We start from the raw sequence: 21,073 nt of genomic DNA, 5'->3' as shown, positions 1-21,073 counted from the left end.
GCTACAGCTCTAGGGGTGCCAGGTGCCCCCCAACCAGCACCGACAAGCACCCACCCATGGAGAAGGAGCCGGGACAGGCAGCAGCACCTCCCCAGTGGGACCCCACGTACCTATACACAAACCATCACATGGGGAAATCCAGACCCAGGGATGATTTTTGACAAATTTGCATCTACCAAAGTGAACGGCTATCCTAGCTGCTCCTTCCTCAGGCTTGCTTTTACTTCTCAAATGAGTGTTTTTTTCCTTCTTTCCTACAGCTGAACATTGCTTTTCCTCGGGAGCACTGGGGAACAATTACAGCAATGAGAAAATGGTAAAAATAACACAAACCCAGCATATTCCTCATGACACTGACAGCCAGAATGCTGCTTAGTATGGCAGAGAGCAGAAACATTAACAGGCTTAATACCCAAACAGGTAAGCACGATCTGTACTTGAACTGCTAGCAAACACTCTCTTTGCTAGAAATACTTCAGAAATCCTGAACACCTCCATCGCCCTGTGAACACACTTAACCATTCTCAGTAATTTGGCACTTGGGATGACAGGCACTGTATTTTTGATACCGTTTCACTTGTAGCGGCATTATAATACAAAAACGTTCAGACGCTGCTAGGTTAAAATATGTGTTTCCCCACTGGTAATTAGTAAAAGAAAATCAGGCTAAACATATTAGTTTGGGCTGGCTTTTTCTTTCCCTTCCTGTAGTTTTACACTTCACAGTCTCAATAATTGTAGCCCTTACGAACAATTATGTAAAATAATGTAAAATGCAATACGATCAAGGTATTAGTCTATTATTATCCCAGCTGCAAATGCATGAATCATTACAACAGAGTACCTAAAAAACCCCAGACTTTTCTGTCAGTTTGAGTTTATAGGACTTCTTTTTTTGTCTTCTGGATGTTCATGACAATTAAATCATACCTTGAAAATTATAAAAGGAAAAGAAATCCAGCATAGTTATTATGAGTACTCATTAGGAAGCAAAAGATTGGTTTTGATTAATTGTGCTTGTTGTGCCACTTAATTAATCGACTGGGTTCTTACTTAGTTGAAGAGTCCTTTCTGGAGCAGGCACCCAGGCAGGCCTGGGATGGGTACGTGGGGCTTCTGTAGGGATGCACCTGTTGGAGAGCAAAGATCTGGCAGATTGGAGGAGGTCTAGGCTTGGTAATGCATGTTTATCGGGTCACCTGTTGAGTGCATGACAGTTACAGATCATTTACAAGCACTGGATACTCAAGAACTTTGGGTCTGAATGAAGACAGGAATTTCCCTTTTTGCCTGAGTCTGATGCTTTGCTTCCAGGGGTGCAGTGATGTATGCTTGCTCTTGGGCATGAAAAATACAAAGTTTTTTATTTATATACTTGTACGTTTGTGTGTGCGCAAAATCCCCAACTTTTAAAAATGGGTCCCCTTTATTGGAAAGCTGAGTAAATATTACATTAATGTAAAGCTATGCCCCAGTCCTACAATCAGACCTTAAAATCAATGGGACTGTAGACTGGTAAGGAGTCTCAGCATCACCAGTCAGACTCCAGGATGTGTTTTAATTCCCCTCTACGCTGAAGGATAACTATTCCCAGTGATTTTGGAGGAATTAAACTAATATACTGGAGAGAAGGAACTCTGTGACCTGTTTCTTTCCTTTCTATTTCCTATGGATATATATGGTGATTTGTATGTAAGACAAAACTCTGGAGACTGCTCAGGAAATTCTCATATAATCCACTCTCTCCTAAATCTTACAAGAACCATGAAGATCATATTACAGTGTTACAGAAAATAATAGGGCCTTGAAATTAGGGGAAAAGTCAGAGAAAAATGTGGCTGAGCCATGTTCTATGGAAATTACATAAAGTTGGCTTTTTTTTTTCTCTATAAAGAGGGGGGAAATGGAACAGAGATAAAGCACTAATAAATATGTGGAGAAGAGTAAGATGCATCAAAAATTGAAAAAACATTATGAATTGGTCAGAAGAAAATGACAATTATTTATATGTGGGTCCAGAACAGATAAATTCTTGCCTTGACTGGTAAAACCAGCGGGCTGGATTTATATTTCAGACTGATGTTTCTGTACCCCATCCTTCTTCTTTCTCCTGAATCTACCTGCAGTGAGACGTGCCAATTTGCTGCCATCACTCCCTGCCATCACAGTGCCATCTGTGTCACAAAGACTGGACAATGCCCTCATCTAAGAGCAAGAAACCAGACCTGAGATAACAACAGATGAAGCAGCAACAAGAGAAAGGAGACAATGATTCATCAAGGAAAGGAGGCCACAAATGTTCCCCTTCCCTGGTTCAAAATACAGGAGTCACTCTCTAACAGGTTGTTATGGAGATCTGCGGCTTTTAAAGAAATTGCAGTGAAAAACTAATGCTTCTTCTTCCCATCCACAGAATCAGGCACTTTCAATGACAAACATAGGCACTGACAGCAGGACACAAATAATTCTTTAATCTAAAGAGAGAGCACTCAATATCTACATTTGGAGCAGAAAGCCATCTCCTGTTTTAGGTTATCGCCTACAGGGAACAGCGACAGGGCTGCTTTGTATCGGGAGCCTGGCTGCAGATGCCCAGGTTTGCAGTAATTATCCAAGAGGCAAAGCCAAGCATGTGAAACTTAAGATCAGCATTAATAAATGTGAGAGCAAACTATCTAGCTAATTGTCTGGGAAAAAATAATAATAATAATAAACCTGTGCTCCCCATTTGCAAGAATGAGACAATATTAATCATCATTTAATAGCAACAATAGTTGTTCAAGAGCCTTGTTGTGCCTTATTTTTTTCTTGAAAAGAGAAAAAAATGAAAAAATGTGTGCAAGGAGGAGACACAAGTATGAGAATTGAAATGCTAATGTTATTTCATTAAATGATTTGTGGAGAATGAGATAAGATATCAACATTCTCTAAGAATAATTTCTTTAAATACCTTATGCTCAGGATTCCCCTCTAGGCAACTTTTCATCTTTCTTCATTAAAAAAGTAGCATTAAATTTATTAAAGAGTCCCAATTAAGCTGGTAACTTGCTTCAAAGAGCATCCAGGCTTAGGGGGATATGTTAAACTTTAACAGTGATGGGAAGATTCACCCGTAAAGCTGATTTTAGAAACAGCATCCTTCTGACTGGTACAATTTGGCTTGCACACCCTTAAGGCATTCTCCCAAACCTAACTGATGCTTATTTTGGGAAACAGCACAAAAACACTCCAATTTAAGGTCAAGTGGATGGCAAAGTTGGCCAGAACAAATGCAAATTTTTTCTTGATAGCTTTGGAAGACAGTAAAGGACAATTTCATTTTTTTTAGGTCCCAAATTGATCTGATTCAAGGGTGCCAGACACACCTGAAGCAAACTACAAATTTACCTTTAATGCCACCTACCCTGCCCAGTTACATATATCGCCTTCTTGTTTAAATATAATTGGTAATACGCACACTGGCTTACAGAATACACCATCAGTCATGAATGGAGACAGGTCAGAGGAAAAAGATTTCAGTCCTACCTGCCTTAATTCTCAGGGTCAAAACTTCTAGAAAAACTCCTGTAGCTGAAAGTGGAAAAATCCTTTTGTTTTCAGAGCAAAAGACAGAGAATGAAGTTAAAAAAAATAAAAATATTAAGGGATGACTGACCCTCCACCTTCATCATTTTACATTCTGGGGAAGAAGAGCAAGATATGAAAATAAATATTGCAAAAACATTCAGAAGATATATTAAGATATGCATTCAGGCTGTGGAGTGGGAAGAAGTGAAACAGATGGCTCAGGTCTGAACTCTATGGAAAACCTGAGAGAAAAAAATGGAAGGGGGAAATTGGAGAGAAAACCACTTGTAAATCTCATATAGTGACAACAGATGAACAGGCCAGGGAGAAAAAAAAATGCAGCACTACCAGGTCTCTGCTGATCCCAGGGGAAAAAGAAAATGGGAACAGAAGTGAAGAAAAGATCTTCCACCTGAGAAAACCACCTTAAAACCAGATTTCTCTACCCTGTAGAAAACCACACTGCTATTCCTGTGGCAGATCTTTCTAAGCAATGCTGCATAAGGAGACAATTTATGCAGCCATACAAATGTCACATTCATATTTAGACACTGATATAGTCCTTTGCTTTACATTCGCATCCTGCATTTCCTTCACTTCTAATCGAATGCTAATTTCACATTCATTCTTCATAGCCAGATTTAGACAAGGCACCCAGTGGTGCATACTTAGGGGGGTTATTATTATTATTTTTTTTTTTATCAGACTATGTCATTCCCAGGTAAAGGATGTGCTGCCTGCAATGTAATTATGTATTCTGGATAATGCCATCATTGACTGGGAGGCATATAAGTCAATTGCATATTGCATTGTGTATTATTTTATATTTATTATTTGCTGTCAAAGTGTTTTTGAGAAGCAATGCTTATGAGCTGTGTGTACTTTACTATAAATATGGGGTCTCCTGGAGAAGGTACAAGGATCAGGATAAATTTAATTTGACAATTCTGTCAGAGGTAACCTCCACTTCTTTCCAATCTGCCACTTGCAACAAACAAGCCAAGCTTGTGTTGAATGCAGAGGAAAAGAGCTGGAGGGACTCAGTAGTAAATATTACAGTGGGAAGATACAGAAAAGCTTGTTTCGTGAGCTCAGTAAGGAGCACAGCAAGACTACACTTTCCCAATAAATGTATTAAGAGCCCCCCTGAGATAATGTCTCCATATGTTTAGCTTTTTCTTTCCTTTTTTTTTTTTTTAATTTTTTTTCCTATTTAATTCCTCTTAGAAGAGTCAGGTTTCAAATGATACCTTTCTCCCTCTTTGAATGAGACAGCATATCTCACCCAGGAAAAATCAATTCTAAGTGGGAATGGTCTATATTGCCACATTTATATTAAATAATTCTCCCCTCCTCTCCATTGTATGCATCTCCATCGGTGATAAATAATGGAGCCAATTTTCAGTGGGTGAAATGTGACAGCGGCTCTACGTACTCTGCCCCAAGGCTGCCTGAGCAATTTACCTCGGCGCAGGCGGAAGAAGGCTGTTGAAAAATTTCTATCAGCCTGGTATATACAGAGGGCTTCAAAATAGAGGGAGAGCAGAACAAAGTTCCCTGGAAATGGTATAAAATATTTTGATACTGGGATTCTGATTGATGTTGCTGCTTTTCACACTCTGTTACTTCTTCTGCCTGTGGTGTGCCTTCTCGCTCCCCGCTCTAGGAGCTGTCCCTGTCATCTGGGTGACTCTCAGTTGAATCAGAGCCTCCGCACCACGCCTAATGGACCTGAGCTGACTGGTAACCACAGAGGACTTGCTTCTTCAGCTTCGTTTCCTCACCCATCCATGCCTACACATGTACATTTTCTGAATGGAAGAAGAAGCTGAACAGATATTTAAAAGTCAGGTGCCGTGAACACGCTTGTTCTGGATTCAGAAGTGGGCAAATCTTATTTGATGGGGACCAAAAATCTCATCTTTCCTTCTGTAAAATTGTTCATGCTGCAGCTCATCTATCCTGGTTCAATGCATGAAGACCGACAGGGACCAGGACAAACCCCGTGTGATAGCACAGCTCCTGACAGGGGGGGCTAGAGGAAAAAGCAATTCTATTTTATGTTCTACCTTCCCCTCTGTATTCATTTTATTATCCTCTAAACCTTCACAGGGAATAATCAAAAGAGATGCACTGGCTGCACAGCAAGCATGCCGAGGTCAAACTTGCTCAAACTTGCAACTTTACCATAACTATTTTATCAAGACAACACATTGACCTGCTCTCCAAGTTGATTAGATAAATTTTGAACACAACTCTTAATCACTCTCCATATTCCAGCTTATCTTTTACCAGAGATAGAGCACAGTTGCTTGGCTGTTTATCATAGTGTTGGCATGGTAGTAACTGCCTTGAAACTTCAAACTTCCCCTGCCCAGAAGTGTGAAAACTAATAGGCATCGGAACCACATTTTTACAGATAAAGTAGGATTTTGCTGGGGGGGGAAGCTTTTCTAAGCAGAAAAAGAAAAGGCACTATTACACTGAATTTACACAGATCTCTATACCAGCATTTGTTTGCTACATTCCCTGCTTTTGGTAACATTTTACTGAATAATCAGGACTCATTTCCTAGAGACATGAACAATTACAAATTGTCTCTGTTCCCCATTTCTAGGGAACTTCGTGCATTAAACACAAGTTGATTCCCAAGAATCTTCCAAGGCTTCTGGGAAAAGGGGGTTTCAGAATGAAAAACCAGCCACTGTTGCCGCAGCAATAACAAAAATCCTTTTAATGCTCCCAGGAGACCGGACAACAAGAAAAAATCACTTTTATGAAGGACCTGGTGACAGAAGGAACTGAAAATTATATAAACCTTCAGTGCCTAGGAAATGAAACATAATTTTAAAGAAGTAGGCATCGAAGTCACACGGTGGAACGAGCTTTATATTTATCAAGTTCTGGCTTTTGTTGGCCTTGAAGGATGAACCCATCCCTAACTTCAGGCACTATCTTTTAAATCACCTGAGATCCAGGCATGGCTCCTGGATGCTTTCACGATGATCCTTAGTGAGACCTGTTCTAGAATGCAAAGCCATGACGAGACGTGATGTTTCTGCCTGAAGGCCACTGGGGAGCTGGAAGGGAAAGCAAAGCAGGTGGCAGTGTCAGGAATGCTCTGAAGCCTGAAGAAAACCTTGCAGCAGAAACATCACCTTTCACGCTAGTCCCCTCCCTTCAAATGCCTCCAGCTTGCTAATGTGCCTTTCCCTTGCTGTAATTTTATTTTGCTATCTACATAGTGATGAAAATACAGGTCTGAGTTTGGGTATCTATTTTTTTTAAGTGATATCTATAATTGACTTCTGAGCACAACAGCGTTCACTGAGTGAATTGATTTAAAATTGCTATAATAATACTGCAAAATTCCTTTATTAGTGTTGGAGTACATCAAGGAGAATCAGTTAGATTGCCATCTAAGATAATAAATACTTACAGACTAGTGCAAGCAGCCCACAAAAAGTAGCAGTTTTACAACTGCTTTCTCTTCCATTCTGTTTCTCCTACAGCCACTAGCCCATCATCACCATAAATTAGCTACTACCTACAGGAGCCATCTGAAGCGATCTGTTTTTCATATCTATTGTGAGTATGTGCAGAGCACGAGGGAGAGAAGAGACGAGAGGAAATGGAAAACATGACACTGGTGAAGTGAACTGAGCCGATAATCCCTTGTTTCATGATAACTTTGGGAAGAAGGGAGTAGTTCCCCTGTTCACATCAGCATTAGTTCAGAACCGCTCCACTGGATCAGGAGCACTCTTGGAATTAGAGTCTGACAGTCAAGTCTCAAATCACATTCGCTGGGCCCAATCCAAAAGACCCTTCCAAAGCATCCAAGGACATTTTTGCATTGACTTCAACAGCATTTGGACCAGACCCATTTTCTCACAAGGCAGATGCAAGGATCTGGACCTCACACGGCGTGTGTGCTGGCAGCCCTGCCTGGCCGATCCGCCGAGCTCAGCCCCCAGCCCACCTAACACCAAACATTCATTTCCTGAAGACCACACACCGCAAATGCTACATGACTGATAAACAAAGCGGACACCAGGAAAAAGTTATTATCATAGCCTTGCCTATACTTTAAGTTTTCTCTTCAAGATGAAATATTTCAAGGATATTTTACTGAATCTCTTCCATCAGAATTAAGGCCAGGTTTAGTTGTGTGATTTCTCCTGCCATTGTTGGTCCAGCCTCTTTTCAGAGCTATCACAGAGGCCATCTAAAATACAACGTATCACACGTGCTAATATTACATATGCCATACGCAAATCATACACAACTGGAAAAAAAATTAATTTAATTAGTGCAACTGTAGCCAACAATTTTCAGATTTGCTGGTGCCTCAAACCTCAGACAAAGCCGAATTTTCAGGAATTTATAAATCCCATGGGATCCATTCTGCTCCTAGAATTCAAGGTTTATCAATACCTATCACACCCCTGGTAAGCAAAACATGTCAGGCCCCTACGTTGCAGTGATAATTGGTGGGAATGCGTGGGTCTGTCTGAGGGGGGCTACCCTACCTCACCCACCAAAGGAGGCTTATTGCTATAGCAACAACTGCATCCTATGATTTTCTTGCTACAAACACCCGCAGAAAATATTCTGAAACGATCCATGCAAAGAACAACCGTTACCTTGACCCGGTGTGATTAATGTGTTCAGACCTGAATTATTTCTGCCACGGGTCAGGCATGCTGAATTCAGAGGACTCCTATGCAAGAGGAAGAAATCGCACTGCACTTCAGATTGAGGAGGGGAACTCTTAGTCCGAGCTCTCACTAGCCTCTGTGCTGTGCCTGATTTTCTCCAGAGTAAGAAATGGGAAACAGAGTTACAGCTTGGCCAGGTTGGTTGGGAAAGTTCATTCAGGCAGCAAAAAGGTGCAGGGCTTTTCTGTTCAGGACTTGCTCGTGGAGCAAAGCCATGCCTTCCTGGTATTACTTCTGTTCTTATATTTGCTTGCCAAGGGATTAGAAGTCACAGAGAGAAGATGCCATCCTTCTGTTCAGAAGGAAGAGGCATTATGTTGCTCTCCTACTTTAAATTTTAAAAATTGGGTTACCAGTGGCCTTGTCCCAGTGTGTGAGGCGACCCTGGAGCTGTGCCTGTGGCACCTGCAGGGTTACTCAGTTTAAGATCTTCATTCTTCCATTTTCCTCTCTGCGTTATCATGCAGAAAGCATCCAAACAGAAAAGCAGCCTGAAGCCAGAAATTAAGGTGTACCATAAAAGAGTTTGTCAAAGGATCTTAAGGAGAAAAATGAAAAGACATAACCCTTCCTTCTGTCTCTTTTTAATCTCCTGTGTGGTGTCCTAAAGTGTGATAGATACTGAAATCTAAGGCTCGTGGGGATGCAAAGGACAGACACTGGCATCCCCAGTTCTGGCCTAGGTAGAAGCACCTTCCAGTGACCAGGAAAGCTCTTTAAGAAGCAGCAAGTAAAAGGGTGCATGGCAGAATCCTGATGTCCCATGGAAGTTTCTCACACATTACCCCTTACTCCACGTCTCTCCGTGTCAGAGCACTCAAGTAATGATGCCTCTGTCTCAGCTGAGCAAATCAGGAAGTGTTTCCCAATTCGAGTTTGTGTATCTCTGAGAATTTATTTCTGAGGCAACTATCAACAGTGAGGGTAGACGCGATGGTAGTGACTATGTAGAAGGATTCACAACCAAACTGTACAAATTATTTCTGAATAAAGAACTGTCTTTATCCTCCCACCAAAAGTCTTTTTACTTTAAAACTCAACTTAAAAACAGAATTGCAACTTCAGCACAGACACTAAAAATGTCTTACGGACTTGATTCCCTTCTATGCAAATACACATTCGGCAAGAAAAGCAACTTCACGTAGTAAAGTTTGAAAGTTGTCAACTGCTGCAAGAAATTCCTCCCTTGCACCACTGCTATTTAAAGCAGCATGGCACCAATTTGCGATATGAATGATCTATTGCAGTGAATCTGATTCAGTGCCTCGTAAAGGCAAATGCATCACTCTGACCCATCTGTTCTACGGACATAATCTTAATTGCAAACATAGGGTCACATTCCAATAAATCAGCAAGGCTGCAGTGAAGGTGCCTGTGTTTATGTCAGCTGAACATTTACCCAGTGCTGCCTACAATCATTGTTCAACAGAATTTAGGGACAAAAAGAACAAGGAGATCGCTATGAACCCCTATTTTCTTACAGTGACTCATTGAATTTATTATTATTTATTGAATCTAAAGCTCTGTGTGGGTAAAATCCAGGTCCTATTCCTGTAAAACGCAAAACTTCCATGGACCAGAACTTCATCACATATGTATGACATAACATGGCACCAGAGATGTTTGGGGTGAAGGGCAGGCCACATAAACACAGAGGAGAAATATATATCTTGTCACAGAAGAAACAGAGTAAGACCTGTTCCAGGCCTGCAGAGCACTGTGCAGAGTATGAGCATCTTTAGTCTCAAAATAAAGGTAAATGATTAGAAAGGATAGAAAGGAGAAAGCAGCTCCTTGTTTCCCTCTTCCCCAAATGGCACACACACAGATGATCTCATTAGCTCATCTGTGTAATTTACACTTCTAATATGGCAGGGGAATAAAACAAATATTCAGAAATAAGCAACAGGACGGGGATAGAAGAGGGGAAAACCTCAGAGCCCTCTCTCATCTAAGCTCCTTCTTTCCTTGCCAAATGTTATATTCCCTTCCTGGGAACCCCTCCAAGTTTGCATCTCCAGATGCCACATTGCAGCAGGCTGCCTGGAATCCCTCCTACCCGCCTCCACATCACTCACTCTGAACAGGCAGGGCAAGCACAGGGCGGAGAAAGCATTTTATCCTTATTTATTTCCAGATGGAAAATTGAGGCATGCAAAGATCTAATAAAAAATAAAAAGCATTTTTAAAGTAATAATAATTCAAACCATCTTGAGGACAGACTCTTCTTTTGGAATAAATAAATAAATAAATAAGGAAATACAAGTAATTGGTTTGGGTTGAAATTTGGAAGAGTACACACCTTAGCTGTATCTCCTGGTGTTAACCCAGGGTTCTGGCAGGTAAATTCCTTACTGATAAAAGATCAGTATGGGCACCAGGAAAACCCTAATTATGAGCAAATGTAAGCATGATGATAAAACACATGTGCAACTGAAGCTCAACAGGATTCACTTTTAACTGAATATTTGGGCATACGTTCATTCTAGCTGTCAGCATTCACTCAAGCCAGGAATGTGCAGTTGTAGGCGTCTCTCAGGACACCTAACTTACAGATTCAGGAAGAGGAATTTCCTCCTAGAAGCACCTGCCTGTCCACGCAGGCTTAGGCAGAGACCTAAGGGCTGGTGCCCCTTCTCCCCAGGGGCAAGAGCAGCACCATCGGTGCGTCACTCTCCACCTCTTTCTCTTCCTAATTGACGGAGGAATCCTACAGTGACTCCAGCTCAGTGACTCCTACCTACCTGAATGTAGGTAGGATGAAGCCAAGCCTAGGAGCTGGTAGCTTGCCGGAAGCAAAGTAACGGGATCCATGGTTACCAAGGAAACGTGTTGATCTTTAGTATTTTTGACACTGAAAAAATGCACCTGCTTTAAATACAGATAAATCTGGTTGAAGAAGAAAATGTAACCGGGCCTAATTAGAGGAGCCAACCCGTGTAACATGAGGCTTACTCAATTCACAGCCTCCTTTCATCCTCTTCCTACGTATCTCTAAAGACCACTGCTATCCCATCCACGTCTCCCTACCTAATTTTCATCTTAAAATGTGCTTTAATGACTGCAAGTAGGTCCGTGGTCCAGAAATAGAAGTCTCAAAGCACAAAGGGCATTATGTTCCCATCCACCTCACAGGGCAGGCTGTAGCGGAGTCCAGACCCAAATTGCCCAAGTATTAGAAGAGACCTCTATGCAGTATTTCATTCCAATTGCCTTTTGGACACAATTTTACAATACCCAGCTGGCCTCCAGTCCCAGTCAGAACCACTCTTGTACCTGATTCTCTCCACCACTCTCTATTTTTCTCTCCCTTCTCCTTACCCTGCATGAAGAATGTTTGGTAAAAAATTTATTGTGGGTGGGATTTCGAGGCACGCATCCCATTAAATTTAATGGGAACTGAGCATCTAAATCCCTTAGGCAGCTTGAAAATTTCAGCCTCTATTACTAATGCTCTTCTCATTATAACAAGATTTGTACATGACAGCTCGAGAGCCCTGACTCCACTATTAGTGATGTGGTTCTGTATCGTGCCGCTCACGGCACCCGGTGAAGGCTGCCGTGCTCAGAGCTCAGCTTGTCACAAGCTCTGCAGCTAACGCCAGACCAGAAAGCAGCCGGTAATTTCATTATGAGCGGTGAACTTTCTCATTGGGGGATTTCCACAAAAGAAAGATAATGCCAAGGAAATCTGCCTTTGTTGTCTTTTTTTTTTTTTTTGAGAAGCATTTAATTTTAATTGTAATCATCAGCATCTGACATGCAGTGCACAGCAGAAGGGACGTGGCTGTGTTGCACAGCTGCAACACGATATCAAAAGGAAGAGTTTTTCAAGGGTTATTGTAGACTTCGCTGTCAGAATTTCCAGATTCCACCACATTAAATTTTTCATCAGCATTTCGCTAATTTACTGAAATTATAATTTACTGAGAGGGCATAACTGCAAAGTGAATGGCTTTTTAAAATTTCATGCACATCCTGCAGGTCTTCACCGGCAAGGTATTTAACCGTGTTGGTGTTAATCACACCTGACAGAGCAACCGTCCTCTTTCTCATCAGAGATTTTCCTGTCCCTTCTCATGTCACTCCGGCCCAACAGTGATGTGGGAGCAAAGGGATTGGAAAACCTCTGGGAAACCTGGGGAAAGTGGAGATTGGTTGAACTTTCATGTTAAAACCCTACATTCCAGTGCATGGAGTTGGGGAGGATGGGTTTCTTGAAAGGCAGAATTTCTCCATAATAAGGTAGGATTGCTGAGCACCTTTTTTTTTTTGCTGCTGTTGTTCTTTTAGGGGGTCACGTGCACCTACCTCCTTCACCCAAGGTGCTACGTGAGATTGGGCTCTTGACCTCAACCTTCAGATCTGTAAAGACGTGCTGGTGGCTCCCCTTACTTGAAGGCCTAATTCTCAGAGAAGTCGGCAGAAGTTCAGACACTTAAAAACCTTGAGACATCTGAGCCCATATTCGCAGTCTGAGGGACAGATTTTGTAATCAACTCTTTCTTTCTTTACCCATAACTGCTACAGCTGACATCGGAGCTGAGGGCTTCGGAGTCTCTTTGTGCTGTTATGAAATTATTGGAATAAATTGGATCAGGACCTTTGGCCATGTTCCTGTCTGGCGGCAGTGGTTACGACAAAGGGCTGGGAGCCCTCTTTGCTGGATTTTATTCACTGCTTTGATACCAGCTTGCCTTCCCCACCCAGATACGCAATGCACAGCCCTTCATTGCTTTCTGTGCAGTTTTAATAGTTCTTCCCACAGTTCTGGAATGCAGGAATTGGCACCCTTGCACAGGCAAAAATAGAGTCTAAACATTAAGAGATCACTGCATCTGCCTCCTCAACTTACCTACCTTATGGGGAAAAAAAAAATAGAAGGAAAATTATGTCTCTATCTCCTCCATGCTACACCTGCAGATTTAGGCAGAGAGCTTGCTGGGTTGTCTGCACACAGGACAAAAATACGCAGTGCTTTTCAAATAAACCTTAATCATCTTTCCCTGAACTTGGGGACATACCTTACTTTGGATTTATTTTTTGTTTTTCTAAGAAAGCTTATTGGGAAACCCCCAAATGCTCTATCACTCCACTGCTCCCAGGCAAGAGAGGAGCTATTCTCTATGGACAGCAAAACCTTTTTCATGGGGTCTTCAAGAGGTTTCAGAAAGGAGCAGGCAGGTCTGCCACACTGCTGTGGTGTGTCTGACTCACACGGTAGGGTGGGAAGAAAGCTAGGAGAACTGAAAACATTTAGGCACTTTGTATTGTACCTTGGCCTTGTCCCGGGGTTGTTGGCCATAGTTGCCCTCCTGTTAATGGTAGAGGGACACCCCGTACCGACAGGGATCTCTGGAGGTCTCAGCTGTGTTGGTCAGGACCTGTGGTTCTCACTACAGAGAGAACAATCTGTGCTGCTTTGACTGACACAGAATTACCAGACAAGGGTAACAAAGAGCATCTAGATGTTGTTGCCATGAAGGAAAACTCCTTATTTTAAACAAATCAGGTTGGTATGGATTAGGTAGTTTGAATGGAAACACACAACGAGTTCACAGTTCAAGGTTGAACAAACCTTTCAACTTTGTTTTTTCAAACGACAAAAACCCTGCTTAAATCTTTGACTTTAACTAGGCAGGTGATTATTTTTAACTGCAGCTAACACACATTTATTTAGGCAAAACCATTCATGGACTTCAGATGGGAACTTTGTTTCCAATAAACAATAAATGGCTCTCTGACAACATTAATATTAGACTCTCACTAGTTAGATAAGGCTGATAAATTGGCTCTTCTACACCAGCAAGCGACAATCTCTGCCAGCACTGTCTGGCTTAAAATATGACTAGTCTTCATCAGGAAATATATGAGCAGTGGGCTGGGGAAAGGAGCACAGAGAAAATGGTAAGGTTAAAAGTACAGTGATAAAGAAGGTGCATGAAGATGCTGAAGGTTTTTCAGGTGCACATTCAGACACAAGACTTTCTGAGAGTGCAGTAGTGTGGGATCCTGTGCCGATGCATTGCACAAAACCGACAAGCATTTTAGGAGACTTACTTAAGCAACAGCAATGGCATATGGATCTAGAGCTGGGTATTTCCACTGGTGTTGAGATCCATGTAGTATCTTGAGAAAACTCAAAGTCCTTGGGTGAAAAACTCCTTTGGGGTTGGTAGCACAGCAGCAGATCATCTGAAGCAGCTTTCTGTGCAAAACCCCTTTTTGTTTTAGCAGCTTGAGGGAAAGTTATCTTCTCCATGATGAGTACATGGCTTCACAGGTTGCATGACAAAATTCCAAGTAATTAAAGAGCTGATAAAAATGGTGTTAAAAGAGCTGTTATTTCTTTGGGACACTTCAGATAAGCCGATCATTGCATCTTCAGAACAATAATTGTCTTTTCTTTGAAGACAGAGATGAAAAACAAGATGAGTCGCTGTTATATCTGATATAATATGAACAGAAATCTGTACGATGTTATTAGAGATATGAATGATACCAGACTTGTGGTTACAGGAAGGCTTTAATGTTCCTGATAGAGATCGGAAAACAAATGCGACTTATTACAGTGGGCCTCAAATACTCGACTGTGGTTACCAACACATTTCTTTGCAACATGGACTCTGAGTAAACAAAATGCTTAATATGTGGCTTTAGGGAGCAATAAAGTCAGATAGGAATCTTCCTTGTAACAAATAATTTTGTTATAAGTGAATCAACATGAGTTGATTTTCTTCAAATTAAAACCAAAGTTAAAGTCTGTAAGTAACGTTTTTCCAAAAAGGAAAAATGAACATTTAAGAGCACCAGTTAGTGAAATTATCTGAAATGCAGATCTCAGTGACCAGACTTCAGCAGAAAAACTGAATATCTAAGTTACAGATTCAGCCATCATCTGGAAATGATACTTGAAATAATAATTCTCATCTTCCCAGAACTGGGGGCAACACTTTTAGATTTAGCTTAAGTATATGATGAAAGTTTACAGAGCAGAGAGAAAAAGTCCAACAAAGAACCACAAGAATAACCAAAGTCCTTAAAAAGCACGAGAGAAGCATAAGAATAAGTCTCAAGGGGCTTAAATAAAAGCAAAGGAGATTTTAGTTAGAGATTAAGGGAAACTCTCTAGCATGAAACTAGTGAAATGCTGGGCTAAACTCCTAGGTGATGGAAATCCCCATGCAGGAAGTTTTGAAGAACAGATCAGACAGACAGCCACTAGGAGCAGTTAATTACATGTTCACCTCCTTTGAGGCAGAGAGATGGATTAGATGATCTCCCAGGGTCCCTTCTGCTCTTTTAATTCCTATTTTGTCTATGTATCATCTCCTGTTTTTACACCTCTTTAATGAAGCAGAGAAAGGAGATGGTACAAGGGAATATTTCAGATGCTTAGCCACCAGGAAGAAGGATTCAGCAAGTAGAGGGAACTGGAGAGTGAAGTCCAGAGGAAAATTAACTCATGACTGAAATCTTTGACAGGAGAAAAGAGAAAATACTCTGCACCCTGTCCTGATGGTCCTTAAAATTTCCCCTGAGCTGAATCTCTCTTTGCTCATGTTTGAGGAAAGGAGTGCACAACCTAAATGCAACTAGGAGCTGGTTGGAGCCACAGTACAAATAAAACACCCCTATGTTTTAGGATTTTCTGTCCTTCAGCTCTTTACATTTTTCTCTGATTCTTAAAGCCTGATAGCTTCACTGATGTATTCCACACAAGAATTGCTCCTCATGAAGAGAAAGGAAAAAAAAAATAGGGCAGTTGTTATAATCTACTTTCTTAAAATTACTAATTACCATGGTGAGTGTAGTGCATTTCCAAGGCAGTCTCTGGTTGTACTAGACTAATTCACTCATATCACACTATTATTGGGCCTTAAATCTCTGTTTCTCAGGCTGTTTGTTAAAAATAAAATGCTTCAGCATAAAAGGGAGCGAAACAACTGGGATGATTCAGCCCACTCAGGGTGCTATATATTTCTTCTCTTCACTTTCAGTACCTCTGAATTGTAGTTCCCAGAGCAACCAAGCCTCAGTCTTCAACCACAATTTACATCTGCCAGGGAAAGGGATAAGAAGAGCTTTACACCGATTTGTGTGTTCAGTAATCCTTATTCCACAGCTGCTTGTTTCCACAAGAGGGCAGAGGATGAAGTTTGCTGTGTGTTGGCTCCTACAGCGTTATATATGACTGCACAGCAACTGTTTGCCATATAGCGGTGGCAGCCATGCATTATTCCCCTATATCACCACAGTATTCTTTACCTACAGCATTATTATGATGTACAGCATCTTGGATCACTTCTCTGGCTGATGTGCTGTATATTGCAGCCCCAGCATAGCGCTTGCAACACTGCTGTGTGCAATTTGACTGTCTGCAGCACAATTTGAGGTCCAGACTGCCCAGAATGGAAACACCAGGCAGTGAAACACTTGTTTGAGTTTTGTGCAGACATCAGTTCCTCTCTTCCCGCCCAACAGTACCTGGTACATACAGAAGGATATGAGCCAATGGATGGATTTTATTATTAAATGTTTTCTTACTTGTTCCTCTAGAATAAATAAAAATAAAATGTAAGCAATCCTATTTTCAGCAAGAGAAAAAGCTGCTGTCATGCTGGCATAGAGTATAATGGAATACAGTAGCACTGTATTTCATTACGATTCAGTTTGTTTTCATGTTAGTTGCTAGGGATTCAACAGCTTAACGTGAATTCTAAAATAAGATTAGTATTCCAAATAAAATACTTTTGAAATATGTGTATTTCCCATTTCATTCTAATGAGCTTCAGTAATCGCATGGTACTGCTTGTGGGCCTAATTTGAATTCAGGACGGACACAGTTAGATACAGCCATTTGGGACCAGTGTAGAAGTATTTGGGCAAATTAAAGCAAGAGGGCCAGGCCTTCTGGTCTACTTTTCAGTGGGCTCCACAGTCATCCAAGCCACAGCATCGGAGGCCTGGTGGAAGACTGACAGCACAGCCACACATTTTCCAGCAGCTTTCAGCTTTTGTGGGGCAAGCGTTTGCACATGATGCTCTGGACACAAGGAGAAAAATGGGGGGAATGTTTCCCCATGACCTGCTCAGGTAACACTGAGTAGGAAGGCACAATGCATCTGAATTTCACTGTAACCACTCAGCTCAATAGGTTTTAAATAGTCATTAAAAAAAAAAATCAAAAAATTCATCTTCTCCTGTGCTCTGGAGCAATGACCACTCCATCATCTGAACAGCCCCAGCAGCTCTGACACTCCTCTTACTTTATTCATCTGAATTACCACAACAACTCATCAGGCCACTTAATTTGCCTTTTTCTAGCTTGAGATTTGTCTTATTGGTCAATCATCCTCTTGGGTCAGTGAGTCTGGAAACAGCCAAGGAAATTGGCTTGGACACAACTGAGGAGTCAGTACCAAAAAAAAAACAAGTTCATCTGGTCCTTCCTAGAATTTTGCAACACAGACACTGCTTTTTGGCAATGCAGACAAGAAAATGGCACAGCACAAACCCACTGCTAAGAAATTGGTTACCAAAAAAAAAGAGAGAGAGAGAGAGAATGAGAGAGAGAGAGAATAAGTTGTATTACGGGATTTTTTCGGTCCAAGCTGAAGACTACATCTACCTCCAGACCATGGCTGGGTGAGGAGAGCCTGAACTCGCTTCCTCGCAGGCAGCCTGCAGCAGCACAGCCCAGGAGGGAGCCTCCTCTGTCCCGCTGGGAAGGCTGCGTGTTGCTGGGGCAGCTTCTCAGCAGATGCTGCGCCCAGGGAGCCCTGTGCTGCTGCAGCATCGCTGCCCCACCAGCTGCTGTGCACACAGCCAGCAGCTTCCAAAATCCTCCTGGCTTCCTGCAACCACATTCACACCGCGAGGAGTCAGCGCCGTTGCATTGCAGCACCTGGGAGCAGCGCTGAGCACACGCACAGTAAGTGCCCGTAGGAGCAAAGGGCTGAGATCCCATCCCTCCCCAGGCGAGTTGCAGACAGCCTGTCCCCTGACAGGAGCCACCACCATGTCATGAAGCCACACACAAACTAGCAAACCCTCAGAGCCATTGCCTGATTCTCTCTCATAACCTGGCCAGCGATCACTCATTTTGGGATTATGCTGGAGCTGAGGGATGGCGATGACAGCGCCCATCCCACCAGCCCCACAAACAGTAAAACTTCTTATTTACCCTGCTGTGACCCAGCTATGATGCTCTCCTCTCAGCAGAGCCACAGCTTCCCACAAAATGCAAAAGCAACCAGGAGAATGAATAAGCCCTAAAGCTTGTAGGAAAGAGTCGTCCTTCACATGGCTTGGCAGTGCTAGCACCTGAGGGCCTCACCTCTCCTCCCACACTGTGCAATGTCACTTCTTTGCTGAGCAGTAAGGAAAACCTTTCAAAATTCAGCCCATAGTGGGACCACCCATGGTAAGAAAAATGAGTAATGCCCAGAGTTATGAAGTAGCCATGACTTTCTGACAATCTTACTCCCAGGGGACCCTTTTTGTATTCCTCTGCTGTTTTCTTTTTCTCTCCTCATTTATTAAGACTGTATAAAATGCTTACCAAGTGGACTGCAGGTTCAGAGCTGAAGGATGATGTATTTCTAGCTAACGGCCTTTTTAAAGAACTAACTAGAAAAGAGGCAGTAGCATTAAAGAGCAAGATAGCTCTGTAATTAGTGGGAGTCGTATGGGAACAGAAGACTGATATACTGGGGACAGGAAAGTGCTGGAAAGAGAGCAACAGGGGAAGAGAATATGCAAAGGAGAAAGAGAAATAGCACGGAGGTTGGTGGGTGCAGGAAAAAAAAAAAAAAAGATCTAGATAGACCCCAGTGATGTGCATTATCGAGGAAGCAGACTGGAGGAAGATGACGTGAGCTGTCTGCGGTGGCATGCCTGCGAGCAGTGAGTGAGAAGAGAAAGGGCCAGACCAGCTGTGACTCCTGGAAACAGGGCACATCCATCAACCAGCAAGCATATCTAGTGCCCTCCCGTAATTCAGTTAGTCACTCGATCCCTTACATGAGGGAACAATAAATTGGAACGCCTTATCACTGAGCGGAGGAGAGAGCAGAAAATACTGTGACATGAACTCCATTAGCTATTTCCACCACCAGGATGAGAAATCCAGACATTTCATTCCTGTGTGTGGTTCCTGGGCTGTTTAGGTGTTAACTCAAGTGAGTTTCAGTAGGATGACTGTTACATGGGTATGAAAATGTAAATTCACAAGTCTGAGTCCTCGTATAAATGAGAACTTTGATCCATATATTGTAGACAGAGGAAGCAGCACCCGTAACATCACCATGGCTCTCCACACCCACTGACAGTCCTCCAGCAAAATGGCACACAAGTGTTTTCCTAAGCCTCACAAAATAATATCTGCCCCAAACATTACTGCGCATTTGTAACTGTGTTGGACCTATATAGAACCCATAAGAAAAGCAGCCTGGCCACAATAAATATGTCAGCCTATGATCTCGTCTGGCTCTCTGGCCACGCTACACAACGGGCAATGTTTAATTACAATTAAATTAAATTGACTAATCCTACAGTACTGAAAAACAAATTAGAAACTTGTCTAGATTACTGTAGATATGCACCCAGACATGAGATAATTAGGCTGCTGGAAGGCACCCTGCAACACATTTCAAACTGTTCTGCCACTCTTCCCTCATCACCCAGACATAAATGCTGAGACTTGCATCCGTTTTGAAATGGCCTTATGCAAGGTGTTATGCATGGCGTGTTGAAAAAAAGCAGGTGCAAACAAGTTCTTGGTATGAGAAGTTATTAAAATAAATGCTGAGAGAGAAAATAAATACATTTTATAAGGAGAAATAATTTAACACAGCAATTTATTAACTGAACCTACTGAATGGCTCTGATTGATCCAGCAACAGAGTGTCAATACTCTGTTATTCCGTGCAGTAACAATTATGTTTCCCTCTGCTTTAGCCTACCTTGCACTTAATGTAGACTCACAGATTCTCGGAAAAAATGAGTTCAGATTATTTTGATTTTTACTTTCTGGTCATATTTTAAAATGTTTTCCTACAGTGAATTTGCTTGTTGAAAAACATTGACTTGAGCAGCTAAAAATATTTTCTCAGAAGGGACTTCTTTCAGAAACTGAAATGGTTGATTGTTATAAATTGCTATCTAATGTCTTCAGGGTGTTTATATCTACAAAGCCAAGACCTAATCTGCCTTTTCACAGATTTTTTTTCAAGTTAAGCATTAAAAAGAATTAACTAGAAACTTGAGAATAGTTATAGTTTATCACTCTTTTTTCCTAGGGAGCCATCAGAAAAGTAAAACCTTTTCATTCATGCCATTTTCCTCTTTAATATTCCCAAAAAGCTTTGAAATAAACAACAAGTTTCACCTTCTCTCTCTCTCTTATTTTTGTTTAGTTTTAATGGATTGTAGAACTTCTAAGCACCTCTGAGGAAGTAAACTTTTATTCAACAGAAAGCATGGACAGGAGGAGGGAGAGCAGAACTTCTATCATGTGGCTGGTTCTACCTGTCCATTCTTCAGTCTCCCACATTATCTATAGACTTCTTCAACATAATTTATCCTTAGCATAACTTTACTGGCATTATATCAGGGATTGTATTCATCCCAGCTGTGCAATACTAAAGTGCATATTAACTCTCTTAGACAGATTTGGTACAAGATAGATATACTCTTATTATACTGACATATACCCAAATTTATTCCCCGTGGTTTGGGACAGAATGCATTATTCAAGCAAAAGGCATTTCAGAATGTCACTT

General features: G+C 41.7%; 1 protein-coding gene across 2 annotated transcripts in view; it reads right to left on the bottom strand.

Moving 5' to 3' along the window:
- The window catches only part of SGCD (sarcoglycan delta), a 526,559-nt gene that overhangs the window by 370,486 nt on the left and 135,000 nt on the right, over positions 1 to 21,073 (bottom strand). The window lies entirely within an intron of this gene.

This window comes from Anser anser, assembly GCF_964211835.1.
Source record: "Anser anser genome assembly, chromosome: 14".
Classification (NCBI taxonomy): domain Eukaryota; kingdom Metazoa; phylum Chordata; class Aves; order Anseriformes; family Anatidae; genus Anser; species Anser anser.
This window is presented reverse-complemented; position numbering and strand designations above follow the sequence as displayed.